The sequence below is a fragment of the Lissotriton vulgaris genome, chromosome 2_2, assembly GCF_964263255.1.
Source record: "Lissotriton vulgaris chromosome 2_2, aLisVul1.2, whole genome shotgun sequence".
NCBI classification, from domain to species: domain Eukaryota; kingdom Metazoa; phylum Chordata; class Amphibia; order Caudata; family Salamandridae; genus Lissotriton; species Lissotriton vulgaris.
This window is the reverse complement of record NC_141688.1, coordinates 325,828,891-325,851,680: the sequence shown is the minus strand read 5'-3', so window position 1 is coordinate 325,851,680 and position 22,790 is coordinate 325,828,891. Positions and strand designations below refer to the sequence as shown.

General features: G+C 50.8%; 1 protein-coding gene across 5 annotated transcripts in view; it reads right to left on the bottom strand.

The window, feature by feature from the left end:
• Positions 1-187, bottom strand: part of PACSIN3 (protein kinase C and casein kinase substrate in neurons 3) — a 319,761-nt gene extending 319,574 nt beyond the window's left edge. For 4 of the 5 annotated variants that reach the window (XM_086959717.1, XM_086959718.1, XM_086959719.1 and 1 more), the window contains exon 1: positions 80-177. The gene's annotated coding sequence lies outside the window, so the exon portion shown is untranslated. Of the gene's footprint in view, positions 1-79 lie in introns of all 5 variants that reach the window. The other variant, XM_086959721.1, reaches the window with a different exon arrangement.
• Positions 188-22,790: the final 22,603 nt, after the last annotated feature.

Sequence of the window (22,790 nt, the reverse complement as noted above, 5' to 3'; positions counted from 1 at the left end):
TGTTACTCTCTCTCTCTTCCCCCCGACCCTCACTCCCCCCACGCACCCCCTCCCCGCAGCTCCTCACGCACCCACTCACCGCAGCTTCTCACGCACCCCCTCTCCTCCTCCTCCACTCGGTGGCTCCTCTCAGGCCGCAGGGATCCCGCCACCGCCTCACCCCCCCACCTTGGACCCGCCTCTTCCCGGGTCCGCCCCTGCCCCGCCCCCCCCCACCGGGGACCCACTCGCCCCATCGCCGAGAGTGCGTGTGTGACCCCCAACCAAACAAAGACCCCGCGCTGCACCCCCTTCACGTGCCAGCACACTTTCAACTGCCCCACTGCCCCCCCCAAACCCTAGGTACCCACCCCCCACCGAAACTGTACCCGCCCCGGCCCTCCAGACTCCCCTCCCACTGCCATGCACCTCCCAGCTGTCAGGCCTCCTTGTTACGCACCGCGGCCCCAACGTCAGGTGCACCCCTCAGAAGACCTGCCCCCCCCCCCCACGCCCCCCTCAGAGGGATCCCCCCGCCCCCCCTAATCCCGGGATCAGCTGCTGGTCAGAGACAGACTTCTGATCCGCCCTCCCAGGCACTCACCCTCAGCCTCTCCCTGGCACTGCAGCCTCTAGCTCACTCTCAGCCTCTCCCAGGCACTCACTCTCAGCCTTTCACTGGCACTGCAGCCCCTGGCTCAGTCTCAGCCTCTCCCTGTCACTCAGTCTCTCCCTGGCACTCACTCTAAGCCTTTCCCTGGCACTGCAGCCCCTGGCTCAGTCTCAGCCTCTCCCAGGCACTCACTCTCACCCTCTCTCTGGCACTGCAGGCCCTGGCTCACTCTCAGCCTCTCACTGGCACTGCAGCCTCTAGCCCAGTCTCAGCCTCTCACTGGCACTGCAGCCCCTGGCTCCATCTCAGCCTCTCCCTGGCACTGCAGCCCCTGGCTCCGTCTCAGCCTCTCCCTGGCACTGCAGTCCGTGGCTCCATCTCAGCCTCTCCCTGGCACTGCAGCCCCTGGCTCAGTCTCAGCCTCTCCCTGTCACTCAGTCTCTCCCTGGCACTCACTCTAAGCCTTTCCCTGGCACTGCAGCCCCTGGCTCAGTCTCAGCCTCTCCCTGTCACTCAGTCTCTCCCTGGCACTCACTCTAAGCCTTTCCCTGGCACTGCAGCCCCTGGCTCAGTCTCAGCCTCTCCCTGTCACTCAGTCTCTCCCTGGCACTCACTCTAAGCCTTTCCCTGGCACTGCAGCCCTTGGCTCAGTCTCAGCCTCTCCCTGTCACTCAGTCTCTCCCTGGCACTCACTCTAAGCCTTTCCCTGGCACTGCAGCCCCTGGCTCAGTCTCAGCCTCTCCCAGGCACTCACTCTCAGCCTCTCCCAGGCACTCGCTCTCAGCCTCTCCCAGGCACTCACTCTCAGCCTCTCTCTGGCACTGCAGGCCCTGGCTCACTCTCAGCCTCTCACTGGCACTGCAGCCTCTAGCCCAGTCTCAGCCTCTCACTGTAACTGCAGCCCCTGGCTCCATCTCAGCCTCTCCCTGGCACTGCAGCCCCTGGCTCCGTCCCAGCCTCTCCCTGGCACTGCAGTCCGTGGCTCCATCTCAGCCTCTCCCTGGCACTGCAGTCCGTGGCTCTATCTCAGCCTCTCCCTGGCACTGCAGCCCCTGGCTCCGTCTCAGCCTCTCCCTGGCACTGCAGCCTCTAGCTCAGTCTCAGCCTCTCCCAGGCACTCACTCTCAGCCTCTCCCAGGCACTCACTCTCAGCCTTTCACTGGCACTGCAGCCCCTGGCTCAGTCTCAGCCTCTCCCTGTCACTCAGTCTCTCCCTGGCACTCACTCTAAGCCTTTCCCTGGCACTGCAGCCCCTGGCTCAGTCTCAGCCTCTCCCTGTCACTCAGTCTCTCCCTGGCACTCACTCTAAGCCTTTCCCTGGCACTGCAGCCCCTGGCTCAGTCTCAGCCTCTCCCTGTCACTCAGTCTCTCCCTGGCACTCACTCTAAGCCTTTCCCTGGCACTGCAGCCCCTGGCTCAGTCTCAGCCTCTCCCAGGCACTCACTCTCAGCCTCTCTCTGGCACTGCAGGCCCTGGCTCACTCTCAGCCTCTCACTGGCACTGCAGCCTCTAGCCCAGTCTCAGCCTCTCACTGGCACTGCAGCCCCTGGCTCCATCTCAGCCTCTCCCTGGCACTGCAGCCCCTGGCTCCGTCTCAGCCTCTCCCTGGCACTGCAGTCCGTGGCTCCATCTCAGCCTCTCCCTGGCACTGCAGCCCCTGGCTCAGTCTCAGCCTCTCCCTGTCACTTAGTCTCTCCCTGGCACTCACTCTAAGCCTTTCCCTGGCACTGCAGCCCCTGGCTCAGTCTCAGCCTCTCCCTGTCACTCAGTCTCTCCCTGGCACTCACTCTAAGCCTTTCCCTGGCACTGCAGCCCCTGGCTCAGTCTCAGCCTCTCCCTGTCACTCAGTCTCTCCCTGGCACTCACTCTAAGCCTTTCCCTGGCACTGCAGCCCCTGGCTCAGTCTCAGCCTCTCCCTGTCACTCAGTCTCTCCCTGGCACTCACTCTAAGCCTTTCCCTGGCACTGCAGCCCCTGGCTCAGTCTCAGCCTCTCCCTGTCACTCAGTCTCTCCCTGGCACTCACTCTAAGCCTTTCCCTGGCACTGCAGCCCCTGGCTCAGTCTCAGCCTCTCCCTGTCACTCAGTCTCTCCCTGGCACTCACTCTAAGCCTTTCCCTGGCACTGCAGCCCCTGGCTCAGTCTCAGCCTCTCCCTGTCACTCAGTCTCTCCCTGGCACTCACTCTAAGCCTTTCCCTGGCACTGCAGCCCCTGGCTCAGTCTCAGCCTCTCCCTGTCACTCAGTCTCTCCCTGGCACTGCAGCCCCTGGCTCAGTCTCAGCCTCTCCCTGTCACTCAGTCTCTCCCTGGCACTCACTCTAAGCCTTTCCCTGGCACTGCAGCCCCTGGCTCAGTCTCAGCCTCTCCCTGTCACTCAGTCTCTCCCTGGCACTCACTCTAAGCCTTTCCCTGGCACTGCAGCCCCTGGCTCAGTCTCAGCCTCTCCCTGTCACTCAGTCTCTCCCTGGCACTCACTCTAAGCCTTTCCCTGGCACTGCAGCCCCTGGCTCAGTCTCAGCCTCTCCCAGGCACTCACTCTCAGCCTCTCCCAGGCACTCACTCTCAGCCTCTCTCTGGCACTGCAGGCCCTGGCTCACTCTCAGCCTCTCACTGGCACTGCAGCCTCTAGCCCAGTCTCAGCCTCTCACTGGCACTGCAGCCCCTGGCTCCATCTCAGCCTCTCCCTGGCACTGCAGCCCCTGGCTCCGTCTCAGCCTCTCCCTGGCACTGCAGTCCGTGGCTCCATCTCAGCCTCTCCCTGGCACTGCAGTCCGTGGCTCTATCTCAGCCTCTCCCTGGCACTGCAGCCCCTGGCTCCGTCTCAGCCTCTCCCTGGCACTGCAGTCCGTGGCTCCATCTCAGCCTTTCCCTGGCACTGCAGTCCGTGGCTCTATCTCAGCCTCTCCCTGGCACTGCAGCCCCTGGCTCAGTCTCAGCCTCTCCCAGGCACTCACTCTCAGCCTCTCTCTGGCACTGCAGGCCCTGGCTCACTATCAGCCTCTCACTGGCACTGCAGCCTCTAGCCCAGTCTCAGCCTCTCACTGGCACTGCAGCCCCTGGCTCCATCTCAGCCTCTCCCTGGCACTGCAGCCCCTGGCTCCGTCTCAGCCTCTCCCTGGCACTGCAGTCCGTGGCTCCATCTCAGCCTCTCCCTGGCACTGCAGCCCCTGGCTCAGTCTCAGCCTCTCACTGTCACTCAGTCTCTCCCTGGCACTCACTCTAAGCCTTTCCCTGGCACTGCAGCCCCTGGCTCAGTCTCAGCCTCTCCCTGTCACTCAGTCTCTCCCTGGCACTCACTCTAAGCCTTTCCCTGGCACTGCAGCCCCTGGCTCAGTCTCAGCCTCTCCCTGTCACTCAGTCTCTCCCTGGCACTCACTCTAAGCCTTTCCCTGGCACTGCAGCCCCTGGCTCAGTCTCAGCCTCTCCCTGTCACTCAGTCTCTCCCTGGCACTCACTCTAAGCCTTTCCCTGGCACTGCAGCCCCTGGCTCAGTCTCAGCCTCTCCCAGGCACTCACTCTCAGCCTCTCCCAGGCACTCACTCTCAGCCTCTCCCAGGCACTCACTCTCACCCTCTCTCTGGCACTGCAGGCCCTGGCTCACTCTCAGCCTCTCACTGGCACTGCAGCCTCTAGCCCAGTCTCAGCCTCTCACTGGCACTGCAGCCCCTGGCTCCATCTCAGCCTCTCCCTGGCACTGCAGCCCCTGGCTCCGTCTCAGCCTCTCCCTGGCACTGCAGCCTCTAGCCCAGTCTCAGCCTCTCACTGGCACTGCAGCCCCTGGCTCCATCTCAGCCTCTCCCTGGCACTGCAGCCCCTGGCTCCGTCTCAGCCTCTCCCTGGCACTGCAGTCCGTGGCTCCATCTCAGCCTCTCCCTGGCACTGCAGTCCGTGGCTCTATCTCAGCCTCTCCCTGGCACTGCAGCCCCTGGCTCCGTCTCAGCCTCTCCCTGGCACTGTAGCCTCTAGCTCAGTCTCAGCCTCTCCCAGGCACTCACTCTCAGCCTCTCCCAGGCACTCACTCTCAGCCTTTCACTGGCACTGCAGCCCCTGGCTCAGTCTCAGCCTCTCCCTGTCACTCAGTCTCTCCCTGGCACTCACTCTAAGCCTTTCCCTGGCACTGCAGCCCCTGTCTCAGTCTCAGCCTCTCCCTGTCACTCAGTCTCTCCCTGGCACTCACTCTAAGCCTTTCCCTGGCACTGCAGCCCCTGGCTCAGTCTCAGCCTCTCCCAGGCACTCACTCTCAGCCTCTCTCTGGCACTGCAGGCCCTGGCTCACTCTCAGCCTCTCACTGGCACTGCAGCCTCTAGCCCAGTCTCAGCCTCTCACTGGCACTGCAGCCCCTGGCTCCATCTCAGCCTCTCCCTGGCACTGCAGCCCCTGGCTCCGTCTCAGCCTCTCCCTGGCACTGCAGTCCGTGGCTCCATCTCAGCCTCTCCCTGGCACTGCAGCCCCTGGCTCAGTCTCAGCCTCTCCCTGTCACTCAGTCTCTCCCTGGCACTCACTCTAAGCCTTTCCCTGGCACTGCAGCCCCTGGCTCAGTCTCAGCCTCTCCCTGTCACTCAGTCTCTCCCTGGCACTCACTCTAAGCCTTTCCCTGGCACTGCAGCCCCTGGCTCAGTCTCAGCCTCTCCCTGTCACTCAGTCTCTCCCTGGCACTCACTCTAAGCCTTTCCCTGGCACTGCAGCCCCTGGCTCAGTCTCAGCCTCTCCCAGGCACTCACTCTCAGCCTCTCCCAGGCACTCACTCTCAGCCTCTCTCTGGCACTGCAGGCCCTGGCTCACTCTCAGCCTCTCACTGGCACTGCAGCCTCTAGCCCAGTCTCAGCCTCTCACTGGCACTGCAGCCCCTGGCTCCATCTCAGCCTCTCCCTGGCACTGCAGCCCCTGGCTCCGTCTCAGCCTCTCCCTGGCACTGCAGTCCGTGGCTCCATCTCAGCCTCTCCCTGGCACTGCAGCCCCTGGCTCAGTCTCAGCCTCTCCCTGTCACTCAGTCTCTCCCTGGCACTCACTCTAAGCCTTTCCTTGGCACTGCAGCCCCTGGCTCAGTCTCAGCCTCTCCCTGTCACTCAGTCTCTCCCTGGCACTCACTCTAAGCCTTTCCCTGGCACTGCAGCCCCTGGCTCAGTCTCAGCCTCTCCCAGGCACTCACTCTCAGCCTCTCCCAGGCACTCACTCTCAGCCTCTCTCTGGCACTGCAGGCCCTGGCTCACTCTCAGCCTCTCACTGGCACTGCAGCCTCTAGCCCAGTCTCAGCCTCTCACTGGCACTGCAGCCCCTGGCTCCATCTCAGCCTCTCCCTGGCACTGCAGCCCCTGGCTCCGTCTCAGCCTCTCCCTGGCACTGCAGTCCGTGGCTCCATCTCAGCCTCTCCCTGGCACTGCAGCCCCTGGCTCCGTCTCAGTCTCTCCCTGGCACTGCAGTCCCTGGCTCCATCTCAGCCTCTCCCTGGCACTGCAGCCCCTGGCTCCGTCTCAGCCTCTCCCTGGCACTGCAGCCCCTGGCTTCATCTCAGCCTCTCCATGGCACTGCAGCCCCTGGCTCTGTCCCAGCAGCCCCTGGTTTTAGCGCTACAGGCCTTCACCTACTCTCACCCCCCCTCCCCGCCCTTGCTGTCTCGGGCTCTTCTTCCTGGCACTGAAGGAAGTGGCCCGAAACGGGTCATTCACTACCACCTATACTCCTATCCAATAAATGAAGAGTCGGTCAGACAGTAGAGAATACAAATCTATAAGTTTATTGTCTCTGCGCTGCAGCGGAGTCCAATCTGATCAGTCTCCAAACAGGACTGCGGAGGGGTCGATCTCTACCCCCATGGTTACATCAGTTATACAGTTAGCACACCTCTAGAGACCGCCCAAACTGGAATTTTCCAGGACACAGGGGTGAACAATGGAAGGCACACAGGATGGGCTGTGCCACTGTGCCAAGAACATGTTATCTTAGTCTCAAGGGCATGCAGCAGCTCTCTACCATGTAAAGCTGTGACAACGATTACATCTAATGGCAAGAATATGTAACAATGAACAGTACATTCATGATGACAGCAAAGCTCCAACCTTGAGGAGTACGAGTCAGAGGGGTGGGGTAACCCTCTTGTGGAGGAGAGCGTTGCAGAGACAGACACTCGATCTTGGTTATGAAGCAACATGGCGCCGATAAATATGGCGCCATGCATGCTAACTTACAAAGAACAGGGGTTCAAATGTAGAAATAGAGCACTGTAATCACACGCATTACGGGAATTACATTTCAAATCCAACAGACCCTCCTTTTAGCATGCATGGTCAGGGTCTTTAACAATTCTAAGGAGGAGAGTAGAGAGGCAAAGAGAATTACATTATGCAGTTAATATTTAAAAAATCCTTCATCCACATTTAATAAGTCCTGGATACCTTGCAGCATCATTACTCTTACATTAGAATCTCGCCGTGGGGGCTTGGGACATCTTTTGAACATTGATACACAGTAGGTACAGCACACAGGAAGGCAGTCGATACACAGGCAACATGTCAGTATTACTCCAAATATAGCAATGAGAAAAGTTAGGATGTCCCATCCCCACGTGGCAAATAAACCTTGAAACCATCCTTTTAGTGACCGGGAACCATTATCTTGGTGTATCTCAGATGCTATTTTATGCAGCTTCTGTATGGCATTGTATAAAGTGGGGGCGTGGTCTGCAATGTACAAGCAACAACTACTACCTATGATGCGACAGGCCCCACCTCGATCAGCTAAGATAATGTCTAAAACCATCCAGTTCTGGTTCGCAACAAGTCTCGTAGCCTTAACCTCTACAGTGATATTGGTCAGTATCCTTGCAGTTGTATTAATAACTCCTTCCACCACCATTTTAAGCCTTCTACTATTAAGACTATTAGCAATGGGGCCCCAAATAGGTGTGATACCTTTCATGGCATCCATGAATTGCTGCAGTGTGGTGTCTGTCTGATCAATGTCATCAGTGTTAATCATTCTCCTAGTTCTAGAAACGCACCCTTCTCTTAGTAGCAGACGATAATCCTTATGGTAATTGGTATGAGCTCTATAACACCTCCCCGACCAACCTTCAGGAAGCGAAACATAAACATAGTGGCCACAAACAAAATAAACATTTTGTGGGAGAATCAGGGGTGGACTTCTCGTAACCCTCAAATCATAGGTAGGATTACACCTGTTCTCCCCCACCCCTATATCCCTCGTCCCCTGAACACAGAAAGGAGCCACAGCACCCACCACTGACAGGGGTATTGGTTTGTCTTCAGTGACATTGCAGGCCTGGACGGACTAGTAATATTCTGATGAATTAAACTGCAGGGTATTATCCTTCTCTACCTGAGACCAGTTCCCGCCTTTTACTCCCTTATATGCCTGCATGCAAGAACTTAACAAGCATTTGCAATGCATTATTAAAGGTAGAGCTATTAGCATTGCTCATGACATATATATATATATTTTTTTTAAATCATAAATAAATGGCATTGTCATTTACAATGTCAATAGCTTAATCTCTCAAATGCGAGACCTTTTGCAGTGTTCGTGCAATGGCATTGTACTTGGTGCATCACTGGTTCACTATTCTAAGATGGCTGAGATATTGCTTCTAAATGAGTCGCCATGTTGGAACCTTAAAACAATGATAAACTATACACTATACCATTCCAAGATGACCACCCACAGTTATGTTTACCTTATTCTTTAATGCAAAGCATTTTTTAAAAAAAAATTCTGCTTTTGTATAAATGTATCTTTTATATGTTTGCTTACATTGAGTGTGTGTTTGACTAATCATGAGTGAAATAATGAATTCGGGTGAGTGGGTGAATGCAATAATGAGTCAGAGAATGGAAGGATGATTGTGTGGAAGAAAGAGATACAGGTCACATGTGTCATGAGTTAGTGAATGAGTGCCTAAACTCATCAGTGACTGAATATGCACGTTTAGTTATAAGTCAAACAGTGCATTGCCATTGCCTGTTTTCAATAGAGAGCACAAGCATGCCTCAGGAAAGTTTATGTTCTACAGCATAGACATTCTCAGCAGGGCTCGTGTATCTTAAACGGAACACCACATGCAATTCTCATGTGCGGGACTATGCCTTCAGTTGGAGAGTACCAGAATGTTTCTGCTGTGCTTTCATTTGTACGGTGCCTGCACTTTTCAGAAAGACTGCTGTACTTTCAGTTGAACAGTACAAGCACTTTTCCACAGGGTGGGTGTACTTCGATGCCGCTGTGCTTTCAGTTGGACAGGATCAGCGCATCCGAGCAGGCAGCTGAACTTTTCCTCGACTGATGTCCTTGAAATTAACCATTTGCTGCCCTTTCAGCGGAGTTTCCTTTCTTTCAACGGGACTGAGCAGGCAGGCTGCTCTGCTGTTAAATAGACAGTGCTATCTCTTTTAATAGGCCTGCTGTACTGGGGCACTTCCATTCTCAGCCAGGCAGATGTATCATAGCTCAACAGCAGAAGCACCCCTTCTCCTCAGGCACGAGCAGGGGGAGGGAAGCCTTGAGGGGGGTGAGGGGGAGTAGGTGTAAGAGCGGCGGGGGGCGGGGGAGATTAAGGGGTGGCTCAGTGAACAGGTGTGGCGATCAAGCGACAGCAGGTGGGAGGGAACTGGGGGAAATGTTGGTCGTTCGGATCCATAGGGCTCAATTGAGGTGCTATACCAGAGAGTTTGATCTGAATTGGGGGTGCTCAAACGAAAGTGTGCTGTTTTCATGGAGAGGGGATGAGCGACTGCGACTCGTGTCTATCCTGCGTCCAGGGCTCTCACAGCCGAGAGACTCGGGGTGTCGCAAGGCCACTCGGGTGTGATAAGGGGAAAAGGCTCTATTGGGGTGCAGAGGATACACCGGGGGTCTTTCGGGCGGACTGCGGACATGGAGGTGATCAGGCAGGAAGAGGGGTGTTCGCGCTGCAGAAGGCCCCATAATATGCCTGCCGTACACTGTGCCAGAGCTGCAGAGAAGTCTCGGGGTGCGGGCGTGGGGGTGCACCAGGGGTTCCCCGACCAGTGGCAATGGTGCTGAGTTTTACCTGCGAGAGGGAACGGATATCTGGGCGCGGTAGGGGCAGGCAGCGGCAGCGGAGCTCGGAGTTCAGACTGTGGCCGGACTCGGAAGCTCAGTTGTTCCCGCAACAGAGCCACCAGATGTTGTTGGTAAGGCGGCGGCTGTAGGGTGGATTATCCCGCCTTCTCGGTAACAGAGGCTGGCATTGGCAGAGACTGCATCTGGGACACCCAATCAGCTGCAAAACAGGTCTCACTATCCTAAAGAAAACCACGGCAGACCCCTCGGACCCAAATAACTATCGTCCGATATCTAACATCCCTATGTTAGCCAAACTCCTGGAAAAATGCGTTAACATGCAGCTGAATAGTCACATTGATCGATTCAACTTGTTGAACCCATTTCAATCAGGCTTCAGAGCAGGTCACAGCACCGAATCAGCCCTGACACATGTATTAGACGACGCTCTCAAAATCCTAGACCAATAAGAAGCATATCTACTAATCCTACTCGACTTGTCATCAGCTTTTGACACCGTCAAACATGACAACCTGCTTGATCTCCTGAAACACAGAATGGGAATGTCTGGAAATGTATTTAACAGGTTCGCCTCTTTCCTCAATAATAGATCCCAAAGATTCAAGGTCAACCAATCCCTGTCCAACCCCACGCCAGTCACACTAGGAGTCCCACAAGGCTCCTCCCTTTCACCCACCTTGTTCAACCTGTTCATGTAACCTCTTACTAATTGTCTCAGCCTCACCAAGGTACACTTCCACATGTATGCAGATGACACCCAAATGTACATAAAGATACACTCACTGGAGGACATCAAATCGCTCAACATCACACTACAAAAAACCCAAACGTGTCTGGCCGAAAATCTGAAACTTAACTCCCTCAAAACTGAATTCCTTTAAATCGCGCCCCCGAACAAAACTCACACTATCCTGGACTGGATGAAGCACTTAACAGCTCTCAATGGACAACAGCTCATAGTAGACTCAGGGAAATCTCTAGGGGTAACACTAGACAGTAACTTAAAGATGCAGAAACACATTACCGCCTCAACAAAAGGAGCCAACTTCCACCTTAAGACCCAGCGAAAACTGAAACCCTTTCTGCTCGCCCACGATTTCAAACAAGCAGTTCAAACCCTAGTAATTACCCTTGTGGAATATGGAGCAGTAACACTATGCAGCCTCCAAAGGTCATCAACAGCCCCGCTAAGAGCTACGATCAACTCTGCTGCAAGACTAATCACAGGTTCCAAGAGAGATGCTCACATTTCCTCAGACCTGAAAGCCCTCAACTGGCTACCGTTCGAAGCTAGAATTCAGCAAAAAATCGCTTGTATGACACACAAAGCTCTCTACTAAGCATGGGCGAATTTTGCGAATCTGGCGTTCGCGAATTTGCGAACTCGCAATCCGCAAAATCCGCGAATTCTCACGAATTTTTTTTTTTTGTGTGTTCGCAAGGATTTCTGCCAGTTCGCAAGGATTTCTGACAGTTCGCGAGGGTTTTGTAACAGTTCGCAATCGCGAACTTACATGTCGGCTCGCAACGGTCACGATTATGTTGTTTCTACGTCTGGTTCATCATCATAGGTTCCCAGCACCCTCTGTTTCACCCCTGCCACCCTTTGTTTTACCCATGCCACCCTCTGGTACATCAATGCCTTATGCCACCCTCTGGTTCATCATCACTGTAGATTATGGGGGAAAAAGCAAGCACACCTGCCTGCTTCAACTGACATGAATTAATTTGGGGTTGATTTATTAATGTGTCACGGTTTTAAAATTCCAGTCTGGCACCTGCATCCTTATCTGTAATTTGCTTTCTGTTGCAGTGCAATTTTTTTTTCCAGGACCTTTGTGGCCTACTTGTAGCTATTCTATGAGCCTGCTGTGAGGGTCAGAGCAGGGTCATACAATTGTTGCAACTAGCAACTGAACTCTGGAGGGGCCCTTGTCAGGAAGCACTACAGGGAACGGTTACTAATGATGAGTTTGAACTTTTGAACCTGCTTTCACTTTTGCAAAACTCGTTTTTCTGCAGAGCAGCATTACAGCAACTTTAATGCCCCACCAAGCTTATATGAGAAAGTTGATTTCTAATCTAAAAGTTATCCAAAGAAAATCAAAAGGCCTCAAATCTAAAAAAGTGCAGGCAAATGTCAACCTGAGGAATTATTCTGATAAAAATAATCATTTTCAGAAGGTCTATGCTGCTTGCTAGTAGATTTCTTGTGCGGAATTGCAATTTTTGTAATTTCGCGAGTGCGAGATTGTTGCTGCCTGCCGCACCTACATGTTCGCAATTGCGAACTTACACCGCAAAGAAAAAAAATCCGCTGCGTGCGAATTTGCGGATTTTGCGGGAAATTCGCGAATCTCTCGGATTGCGAATTTACCAAAAATCCGCAAAATCCGCGAGCGTAACGGATTTTCCGCCCATGCTTACTCTCTACCACAACGTTCCACAATACATAGCTCGGAAACTGGTGCTCTCTGTGGGCAGCAGAGCCTCCAGGAGTGCCAAGACTATTCTCCTACAACCTCAATGATTTGCAAAGAAAAAAACATATAACCAGTCCTTTTCTGGTATGGCTCCGTGGATATGGAACGCCTTACCCAGTGTAATAATTATGATCCCTTCCACTGCCTTCTTCAAAAGAGAAGTGAAAGCTATCCTCATGACTAAATTCACTTGAACTCTATATATATATTCATTGTTTTTGTTTTCTTTATTGTTGTTCTTTGTATACTATTTCTTGCCTTCTAATTATGACCTGTAAAGCGCTCTGATACTCGCAAGAGTCTTGTTCGGGCTATATAAAACCTTTAAAATAAAATAAAATAAATAAACCCTTGCCTTGGATGCCAGAGTGTTAGCAGTCTTTTGAGCAATTTAAAACTGCTCTTTGCTCGGCTCCAGTGCTTGGTACTCCTAATTACGCTAAATGCTTCATATTGTATGTCCATTAGCTGGGTGGTTGTGCACTTTCTGTTTTAACACACAAATGTGGAGATAAGCAACATCAGTGTGCTTATTTCTCTGCTGCGCTTGACCCTGTCGCAGCTTTGGCCGTCTCAATAAGACAATCGGCGGGACTTGTACTCGATACTGACCTCACAGTTATGGTACCCCATGCTGTGGATACACTTTTGAATAAGACAAGGACACAGCACCTCACCAGTGCACATCTGACCCGTTACAAGCTAACACTCTTTGAAAAGCACATTACGATCAAACGCTGTGCCACTCTGAATCCAGCCACGTTACTACCCCTCCCTTCTGAGAATGAGGAGATTGACATACATGATTGTATCTTCCAGATGGAAGAAGAGACAAAAGGATGGGTAGACCTGACTGATGTTCCCTTATCTGATCCTCAAGGGGAACTATATGTCGATGACTCTTCCTTTAAGTTACCAGATGGCACTACAACTGCTGCGTACACTATTACAACACTGCGTACAGTTGTTGAGACAGCACAAGTTCCCTATCAGTCGGCCCAAGCTGCAGAGCTAGTCGCCCTTATTTGAGCCTGTGAATTGAGCGAGGGACTGGTTGTTAATATTTATACTGACAGCCGTTGGGGTCACGCATAAATTGGGGTGACTCTGGGCAGAGAGAGGGTTCCTTACTTCCCATGGGAATAGAATACAGCACAGCCCTCTCATATATAGGCCTTTGTCTACTTTGACACTCCCTAAGAAATTGGCGATAGTAAAATGTAGTGCCCATGAGAGAGTTACCGACGATGTGGGTAAGGGGAACGCTTTTGCAGATCAGACAGCTAAGGAAACAGCCTGAACTAAAATGAAAAGAATGTCTGTAGCAGGTCCCACTAGGTGGGTGCCCAAGGTCACCATGTTAGAGGATACACTTGAAAACGTGAAGGAAATACAGAGTGAGGCCTCGGTGGAGGAATTAGCAGTGTGACAAGAAAGTACAGCAAATTTGAATGATTAGGGATGTTGGATTGACAGCGAATATCTGGGGCGTCCCACGTCCGCGTAGGTATTCAGAGATTGAATACCCTTTATAGACCGATTACCTGTACCAGTTAATTTAAAATTTGCACTCTTTCCACCAACAGATAAAGGAACTGCTTCTGCCTGTACCAGAGGGGCCTGGTCATAACATCCAGCCGGGGGACTCGGTGTTACTCCGAAACTTTCAGCGGAAGAAGTGCTTGGAGCCCCGTTGGAATGGACCTGAACAGGTGCTCCTCGCTACCAGGACCACTGTGAAAGTTGCTGGCCAAAAGAATTAGATACATTCCAGTCACTGCAGCCGAGTACCCTTGTCCTTACCCTATGACGAATGGGTGAGGAATGGTATTAGGGATGCTGAGGGAGAGAAGATACCTGAGAACGACAATGTACTAAATGCAGCGGTCCCTCCTGAGATCAAAGCCATTATAGAGTCCCTCTTCATTGACCCCTCTGCGCCTGGAGTCACCAGGTACAATTTGCGCCCTCGGACAAAGATCGTGCACCAAAGGAGAAGTCAGATTAGTAGGGATGGACTGTGCGAGTTAGGGTGTACTTTGCTATAGTACCAACAGTGTTAGTTTTGGGTGAGGCGAGATTGGTGCTTTGTTCTGAAATTGGAGAGGAAAGATTGAACATGCTCCCTTGGATGGGGGTACGTTATCCTATGCTACATGGGATTCTTCAAGAGTTAGGACTGAGCAGCTCGACCGCTGGTGCTCAAGAGCGCCAACGTTGATGAACAATAGGAGCCTGTACCAGTGAGGCTCTGACGGACACTGGGAACTTGTACATTCCTTTAATTGGCAATTTACACCCCCTTGCTTTCTCACTCGCTATGCACACCTTTGACAGAATGGTTGCAGACGAGGGGCAGCCAGAAAATCCTTTTGTTCGTACACGTGAATTGTGGTCTAGGAAACAAAAAATGCTATGTGCTGTTTTTATGTTACTATTGCTGTTGATTTTGGGTGTACTGGGTTTTGGAATGTGATCAGACTGCGCTATTGTGTACTAAACTCAAGGTTGTTCCCAGGTTCACACAAAAAGGACAGCCCTGAGTAATGTATTTTTGGATATGCATAAAAGATTTTTGGGGACAGGTATAGCTTGATACCCTACTGAATCCGTTACAAGTTTATGGACTGCATACCCATTGTCACTTGTTAAATATGTGTATACTCACGCAGCCTACTTCATAGAGGTAAGGGGTGAGTTTTGTATGGGCTATCCTGGCCCTTGTCTGTATTATCGAAAGCCACAAGGAGAAGGGTACCCGGGGTGTGATAATACCATATATTATGATAATATGTATATGGAAGAACAGAATATCACCCTAGTGGGCTGGCATTACCAAGAATTGACAGTTACTCAAAAGGCTGGATATTATCCTGCATGTTGCCCGACCATTAATAGTACAGACACATTTTTGTATGTGAACTGTTCTGGAGGAATGCTGTTTAAAAATACCATGTCTTTAGCGCGAAAGAAGGATCCGAATACCCCCGGAATAAATACTAGATATACTCCTGTGGATTATCAAGGCCCACTATATGCGCATCCAGGATTTTGTTTTTTGTCCAATGGTACGTACTCAAATGTTCATAATGGTACAGATGATGTTGCTTTAGGAATCGAACTTCCCCTAGCTGTACCCTGTAAGTACAGTGAGCCTAGTACAAGATGGGTAAAAAGAACATTGACAGCTGAGTTTTGTGACCGAGCGACAGACTTGGAAGTCAATAATTTTAGCAATGGTATGACTTTTGGATATATTTTTTCTTCTATCATTACCTTTGGTGGTACTGCAATGGCCCGGGGTGAAAGAGCCAGAGGATATTTTGGATGTAAACTGCATATATTGTCTAACTCCACAGTAGCAGCCTTGCGTGATATCACCACTCAATTGGAAAGTATGCGGATATATTCCAAGCAGACTAGATATGCTGTTGATTTCATTCGAGCTAAGAATGGTGGTGTGTACTCTGTAGTGGGAAACCAGTGAGTAGTCGGGATCACTAATATGAAAAAGAATATTACCCAACACATTTTAGACATCCTGGAAAATGTTAAAGGAATGGAGAGTGGGAATTGGAGTTGGCCACTCTTTGGCGGGTGGGGTTGGATACTTGAAACGGTGATCTATTTCATTGTGATTCTGACTGTTTGTTGTGTTCTAGTCCAGTGTCTTCCCTTATGGTGCTCTTATTGCACCACCTTCCTTGCTCCTAAGAGACTATCAATTCATGATACTAATGCCACTATTATGATCCAGAATGAAATTGAAGACCTCATGCAAATCGATGAGGGTATTTTCGAGACTTCCTCCCTCCTTACAGTTTCCCTCCCCCAAAGCGAAGCTGATAATATGGAGTGCTCCTAAATCTTTTGCCATTACACCTTATTGCTTAGCTCATGCTAAAATGGGGGCCTGTAGGAGAATTTTTTATTATGCTCTTGTATTCTTTTACATAAGTTAGCATTCGCTGCACCATTTTACGTACAGGCGCTATTACGTGTCATGATCGAAACAAATCCTTTGCCATTTATGAGAAACAGCCTTCTCTAGGTTATCTATCCTTGGAGAGGAGTTCTGCCACACTAATGAATGCAATTTTCTTATTAGCGCATACCTTTCCCACTAGATAGAGGCCCTCTCCCACTAGGATAGTGATAGACACTAACAGAATAACCTTGACAATAAGATAATGTGTGCTCAGTTTCAGAGTCGAGACTCATCTTACTGTACTTCTTTGTTTTAGCTGCACCTGCTAGTAGAATTCCATTATGGGCGGGACATTCTTGGTTCAGAAACGTATAAAATGTATCGCTATGTTTGCTGAGTTCAGTCCCTCTGCAGCAATCCTAAGAGGCTGGTCAGACTGGACTCCGCTCGGGTGTACCTGAATAAAATATGTTATGTTATGTTATGTTATTTTATTTTGTAAAGCGCACGGATGCCGCAGCCAAGAGGCGTCCCGGCGCTTGGGAGAAGGTAAAAAACACAACACGGGAGCTAGTGGCTAAAAAAGACTAAGCAGTAGAAAATAAAAAGGTCTTCAAAGCTTTTCTGAAAATACACTTGATTTGTATTCTCTACTGCCTGACCGACCCTTCATTTGTATGGAAGGCTGAGGGGTGGTTGCGAGTGACCCGGGTGGCCCTAATCGGGTCACTTCCTTCAATGGTACATACAATTCCTCAGCTCCTAATTGGAAGGGATGGTTGCTTTGGCCTATCAACACAAATAGGTGTCAGTCAAGATACAAGGGTACCACTGGAGGGTGTAGTATACATATGCCAGGCCAATGCTATGTACACACAGACGACCCAGCGGTAGTGACTTCTTATAATGTTGGGAAGTTAGGCCTCGAATTCCTAAAAACCTTATCACTTTTACAGGTGAAACAACACTTGTGCCTTCTATCAGAAAACATGGCTCTTAGGGATTTCTTGCTAGGTCCCAAGAAACTGTGTAAGAAATGCTTTTTGTATGCCAGCTACAATGAACTATGGAAGGTCTCCAAAAAGGATGCTACTGAGCGATTACGTGAAATTGATAGGATTAGCCTCGAAAAGGCCCTGGCTGTGGTAGACAATGGTATGACCACACTTTCCTCCCGTATTTATTCATTGAGCAACATTGAGTCCTCTGCAATTGACATAATAGAACAAGATTTGTCTATTCTACAACATGGTCAATCTCAGTTGCCCTCCATTGTGCTTTTCAGCTGGAAGCTACAGTCATTGCGTTCTGGCCACATGCCATGGCGATATATTACCTGCACAAATTTGTTTTGGGATTATAATCTGACCGGCAGACAATTGACCATGGCACGCAGAGATGCAAAGTACACCTTGCAGCTCATTGAAAAATTAGAGAAGTTACCTTTTACAGTAGCAGAGTCGCCGTCTACTGAATGGTTAATTCATGGCTATATCCCACCGCCAATCATGACATTCCAGTTCCAATACTGACTTAGATACATCCAAGCAGGCAGGTATGAAGCTTTGGGTGAAGGGTACATACAGGAACCTGGGAGTTACCGTACAGATATAGGTGTAGAAATAAGGACACTGAAGTGTTCTTAAGTGGAACAGACTGTGAGAAGGCTTTAAGTGGATCCTTGGTGTGTAGGGAGGTCTCGCTTCATGGAGCGTGTAATGAGTTGAAGGCAAACTTATCTTGCTAATTGAAAGGCTCCCCAGATGCAGTGATTAATTGAGTTTTTGAATTACTCTCCAATGGAAGTTATTTAATGCTGAATGACCAAGGCTGTTGTGGGACGGCACCAGGCATCGCATATCTAGTCACAGTAAACTTCAGGGTTGTTTGCTGTAAGCAAGTATTCTTTCCCCCTGCTTGCACAGTTAGGGAGGCACCACTGTGGCCTTCATTAAATGTTTCCAGTATGAGGTTTGATTCACTGAGCAGACTGAAAGCCATGTTGCTTCAACAAAATGTGGCCTTAACTTCAGCCCGAGAGACTTTTGATCTCCAGGTTGTACGGTCTTCAGTAGAGATACAGGCCCTGGTCCGTACAAACTTCCAGATCCATTTAGGAGAAATGGTTCATCGTATCTTTAACATATCTGATACGAGTGGGATCGTACACTTATTTAAGCATCTTGGATCAGGTCTCTTTTCCACCTTTCAGATCATCTTCGGAGTAATTGCAGCTTTCATACACTCCGTACCTGAAAGCGTTTTTGGAGGGCTTCCTTTGGTCCTGCTATCAGAAGCAGCCATCCTGTTTTTTTAATCAGTTGCTTCGCAATGGACGTCTCAATCCCTCAAGACATGGAGAGAACACTGCTGTAACAATGTAACAATGTTGTGAGCGTATGGTGTTCTACCTGACTACGCCTCGGCTTTGAGAGCTGAGTGAGCATTGGCCCACTCTCTTCAGTAAATGAAGGTGGCCCGGGCCCCCCTCAGCTCTTCGGTGAGAGCTGTGAGAGAGGCTTGCGCTAAGGCAAGCCTCTCTCCCTCTGAAGCAGGTGCAGGCTGTCTGCAGACTGCTCTGAGCCCCTCGCCCCCTCCCGCTGACTGAAGAGAAACAATGTTTCAACTGACATTGTTTCTCTTCAGTCAGAGCCTGGCCCAGGACAAGGGTGGGTGTGGGGGCCCCAGAGACAGCATTCCCCACAGGACTCTGCTCGGAGACGTATCAGCTACTCCCACTTCCCACCAGTGCCAGTCTCACACTGTCACCAGTGCCAGCTCCTCCCACTTCCCACCAGTGCCAGCCACTCACTCTGCCACCAGTGCCAGCCACTCACTCTGCCACCAGTGCCAGCCTCTCATACTACCACCAGTGCCAGCCACTCACTCTGCCACCAGTGCCAGCCTCTCACTCTGCCACCAGTGCCAGCCACTCACTCTGCCACCAGTGCCAGCCTCTCACTCTGCCACCAGTGCCAGCCGCTCACTCTGCCACCAGTGCCAGCCTCTCACACTTCCACCATTGGCAGTCTCTCACTCTACCACCAGTGCCAGACTCTGACACTTCCCACCAGTGCCAACTTCTCATTCTGCAATCAGTGCCAGCCCCTCACACTGCCACCAGTGCCAGCTGCTCATTCTGCACCAGTTCAGTAAGCAAAAAAAGAAGTGTCATATGGTTTTAGCGAAAAACACACGAAGGAGCAACAACAGAACGGAAAAAACGGCCACATTAAGGACGTTTTTCAGGAAAGCCCTCACTCACCACCTGGTGATGACATGCTTCATCATTGGGGCCCACTGAAGAGGCAGAAGTGTGCTTCGACACCTGATCTACTGCGGAGCAGGATATGTGAGTTTTAGGCGTGCAGTGAAAAATAAACTAAAAGTGGTGAGGGGATTAAAAATGTCTTTAGTGTATCAAGAAATGATTTACTAGGCGATCACTTAGGACATGTTATTAAAATTAAGTGTAGGGAAAGCAGTCCACAAATTAATTGTGTGGTTATTTCCTTAATTATCAGTCAATTAAGGTAATAACCACACAATTAATTTGTGGACTGCTTTTCCTACACTTAATTTTAATAACATGTCCTAAGTGATCGCCTAATAAATAATTAAATAGAGTGGGGAGAAAGAGTGGAGAGAGAGAGCGGAGAGAGAGATAGAGTGGAGAGAGAGAGACAGTGGAGAGAGGCAGTGGAGAGAGAGACAGTGGGGAGAGAGACAGTGGAGAGAGAAAGTGGAGAGAGAGTAGAGAGAGAGAGAGTGGAGATAGACAGTGGAGAGAGAGAGAGAGTGGAGGGAGCGTGGAGAGAGTGAGAGAGAGAGAGTGGAGTGAGAGAGAGAGTAGAGAGAGAGAGAGAGAGAGTGGAGAGAGAGAGAGTGGAGAGAGAGTGGAGAGAGAGAGAGTGGAGAGAGAGAGAGAGGAAAGAGATTGGAGAGATAATAGAGAGAGAGTGGAGAGAGAGTAGAGAGAGAGAAGGGCGGGAGGGTGGGGAGAGAGTGGATGGGGACAGTGGAGGGAGACAGTGGAGAGAGAGTGGAGAGTGAGAGAGAGTGAGAGAGTGAAGAGAGAGTAGAGAGAGAGAGAAAGTGGAGAGAGAGACAGTGGAGATAGAGTGGGCAGAGTTGAGAGAGAGAATGAAGAGAGAGAGAGAGTGGAGACTGACTGACTCAGAGACTGAATACTGACTGGCTGAGAGACTGACTGGCTGAGAAACTGACTGGGAGAGAAAAAGACTGGCTGACCGAGAGAGTGACTTACTGACTGACAGAGAGAGAGAGAGACTGATTGAGAGTGAGACTGACTGACAGAGAGAGAGACTGACTGACTGACAGAGACTGACTGACTGAGGTAGAGAGATACTGACTGACAGAGAGAGAGACTGACTGACAAAGAAAGACTGACTGAGAGAGATAGATAGACTGATTGACTGCGAGAGAGACTGACTGACTGAGAGAAACTGACAGAGAGAGACTGACAGAGAGAGAGAGGCTGACAGAGAGAGAGAGAGAGAGAGAGGAGAGAGATTGGAGAGATAATAGAGAGAGAGTGGAGAGAGAGTGGAGTGAGACAGTGGAGAGAAAGAGAGAGAGAGAGTGGAGAGAGAGTAGAGAGAGAAAAGGGCGGGAGGGTGGGGAGAGAGTGGAGAGAGTGGATGGGGACAGTGGAGGGAGACAGTGGAGAGAGAGTGGAGAGTGAGAGAGAGTGAGAGAGTGAAGAGAGAGTAGAGAGAGAGAGAAAGTGGAGAGAGAGACAGTGGAGATAGAGTGGGCAGAGTTGAGAGAGAGAATAAAGAGAGAGAGAGAGTGGAGACTGACTGACTCAGAGACTGAATACTGACTGGCTGAGAGACCGACTGGCTGAGAAACTGACTGGGAGAGAAAAAGACTGGCTGACCGAGAGAGTGACTTACTGACTGACAGAGAGAGAGAGAGACTGATTGAGAGTGAGACTGACTGACAGAGAGAGAGACTGACTGACTGACAGAGACTGACTGACTGAGGTAGAGAGATACTGACTGACAGAGAGAGAGACTGACTGACAAAGAAAGACTGACTGAGAGAGATAGATAGACTGATTGACTGCGAGAGAGACTGACTGACTGAGAGAAACTGACTGAGAGAGAGACTGACAGAGAGAGAGAGGCTGACAGAGAGAGAGAGAGAGAGACTGATTGATGTAGAGAGAGAATGACTGACTGAGAGAGACTGACTGACTGGGAGAGAGGGAGACTGACTGGGAGAGAGAGAGAGACTGACTGATAGAGAGAGAGACTAAGAGAGAGAGAGACTGAGAGACTGACTGGCTGAGAGAGAGACTGACAGAGAGATAGAGAGACTGACAGAGAGACTGACTGACAGAGACTGACAGAGAGAGAGAGAGAGAGACTGAGAGACTGACAGAGAGAGATAGATAGACTGATTGACTGCGATAGAGACTGACTGACTGAGAGAGACTGACTGAGAGAGAGACTGACAGAGAGAGAGAGGCTGACAGAGAGAGAGAGAGAGAGAGACTGATTGTTGTAGAGAGAGAATGACTGAGTGAGAGAGACTGACTGACTGGGAGAGAGAGAGACTGTCTGGGAGAGAAAAATAGACTGACTGATAGAGAGAGAGACTAAGAGAGAGAGAGAGACTGAGAGACTGACTGGCTGAGAGAGAGACTGAAAGAGAGAGAGAGAGAGTGACTGACAGAGAGACTGACTGACAGAGACTGACAGAGAGAGAGAGAGAGACTGAGAGACTGACAGAGAAAGAGAGACTGACCAACAGAGAGAGAGACTGACTGACAGAGAGAGACTGACTAAGAGAGAGAGAGACTCACAGAGAGAGACTGGCTGACAGAGAGAGAGAATGACTGCCAGAGAGCGAGACTGACAGAGAGAGTCACTGACTGAGATAGAGAGAGACTGGAAGACTGACTGACTGAGAGAGAGAGACTACGAGAGAGAGGCTGAGAGACAGAGACTGCCAGAGAGACTGAGAGACTGAGAGAGAGACTGACAAAGAGAGGGACTGACAGAGAGAGAGACTGACTAAGAGAGAGACTAAGAGAGAGACTGACTGACTGAGAGCGACTGATTGAGAGAGAGACTGACTGAGAGAGAGATTGACTAAGAGAGAGACTGACAGAGAGAGAGAGAGAGAGAGAGAGAGAGAGAGAGAGACTGGGACACTGATAGAGAGAGAGACTGACTGACAGAGAGAGAGAGTGACTGACAGAGAGAGAGAGAGAGAGAGAGACTGGCTGACTGAGAGAGAGAATGGCTGACTGAGAGAGAGAGAGACTGGCTGACTGAGAGAGAGAGACTGACTTACTGAGAGAAACTGACAGAGAGAGACTGTGAGAGACTGACTGACAGAAAGGGAGAGACTGACTGACAGAAAAAGAGAGACTGGCTGAGAGAGAGACTGACTGACTGAGAGAGACTGACAGAAAGAGAGAGATAGAGAGACTGACAGAGAGAGAGACTGACAGAGAGACTGACAGACGGAGGGACTGACAGAGAGACTGACAGAGAGAGGGACTGACTGAGAGAGATTGACAGAGAGAGAGACCGACTGACTGACAGACTGACAGACTGACAGAGAGAGAGAGACTGACTGACTGAGAGAGACTGAATGACAGAGAGAGATAGACTGACTGACAGAGAGAGAGAGACTGACTAAGAGAGAGATAGAGAGACTGACAGAGAGAGAGACTGACAGAGAGACTGACAGAC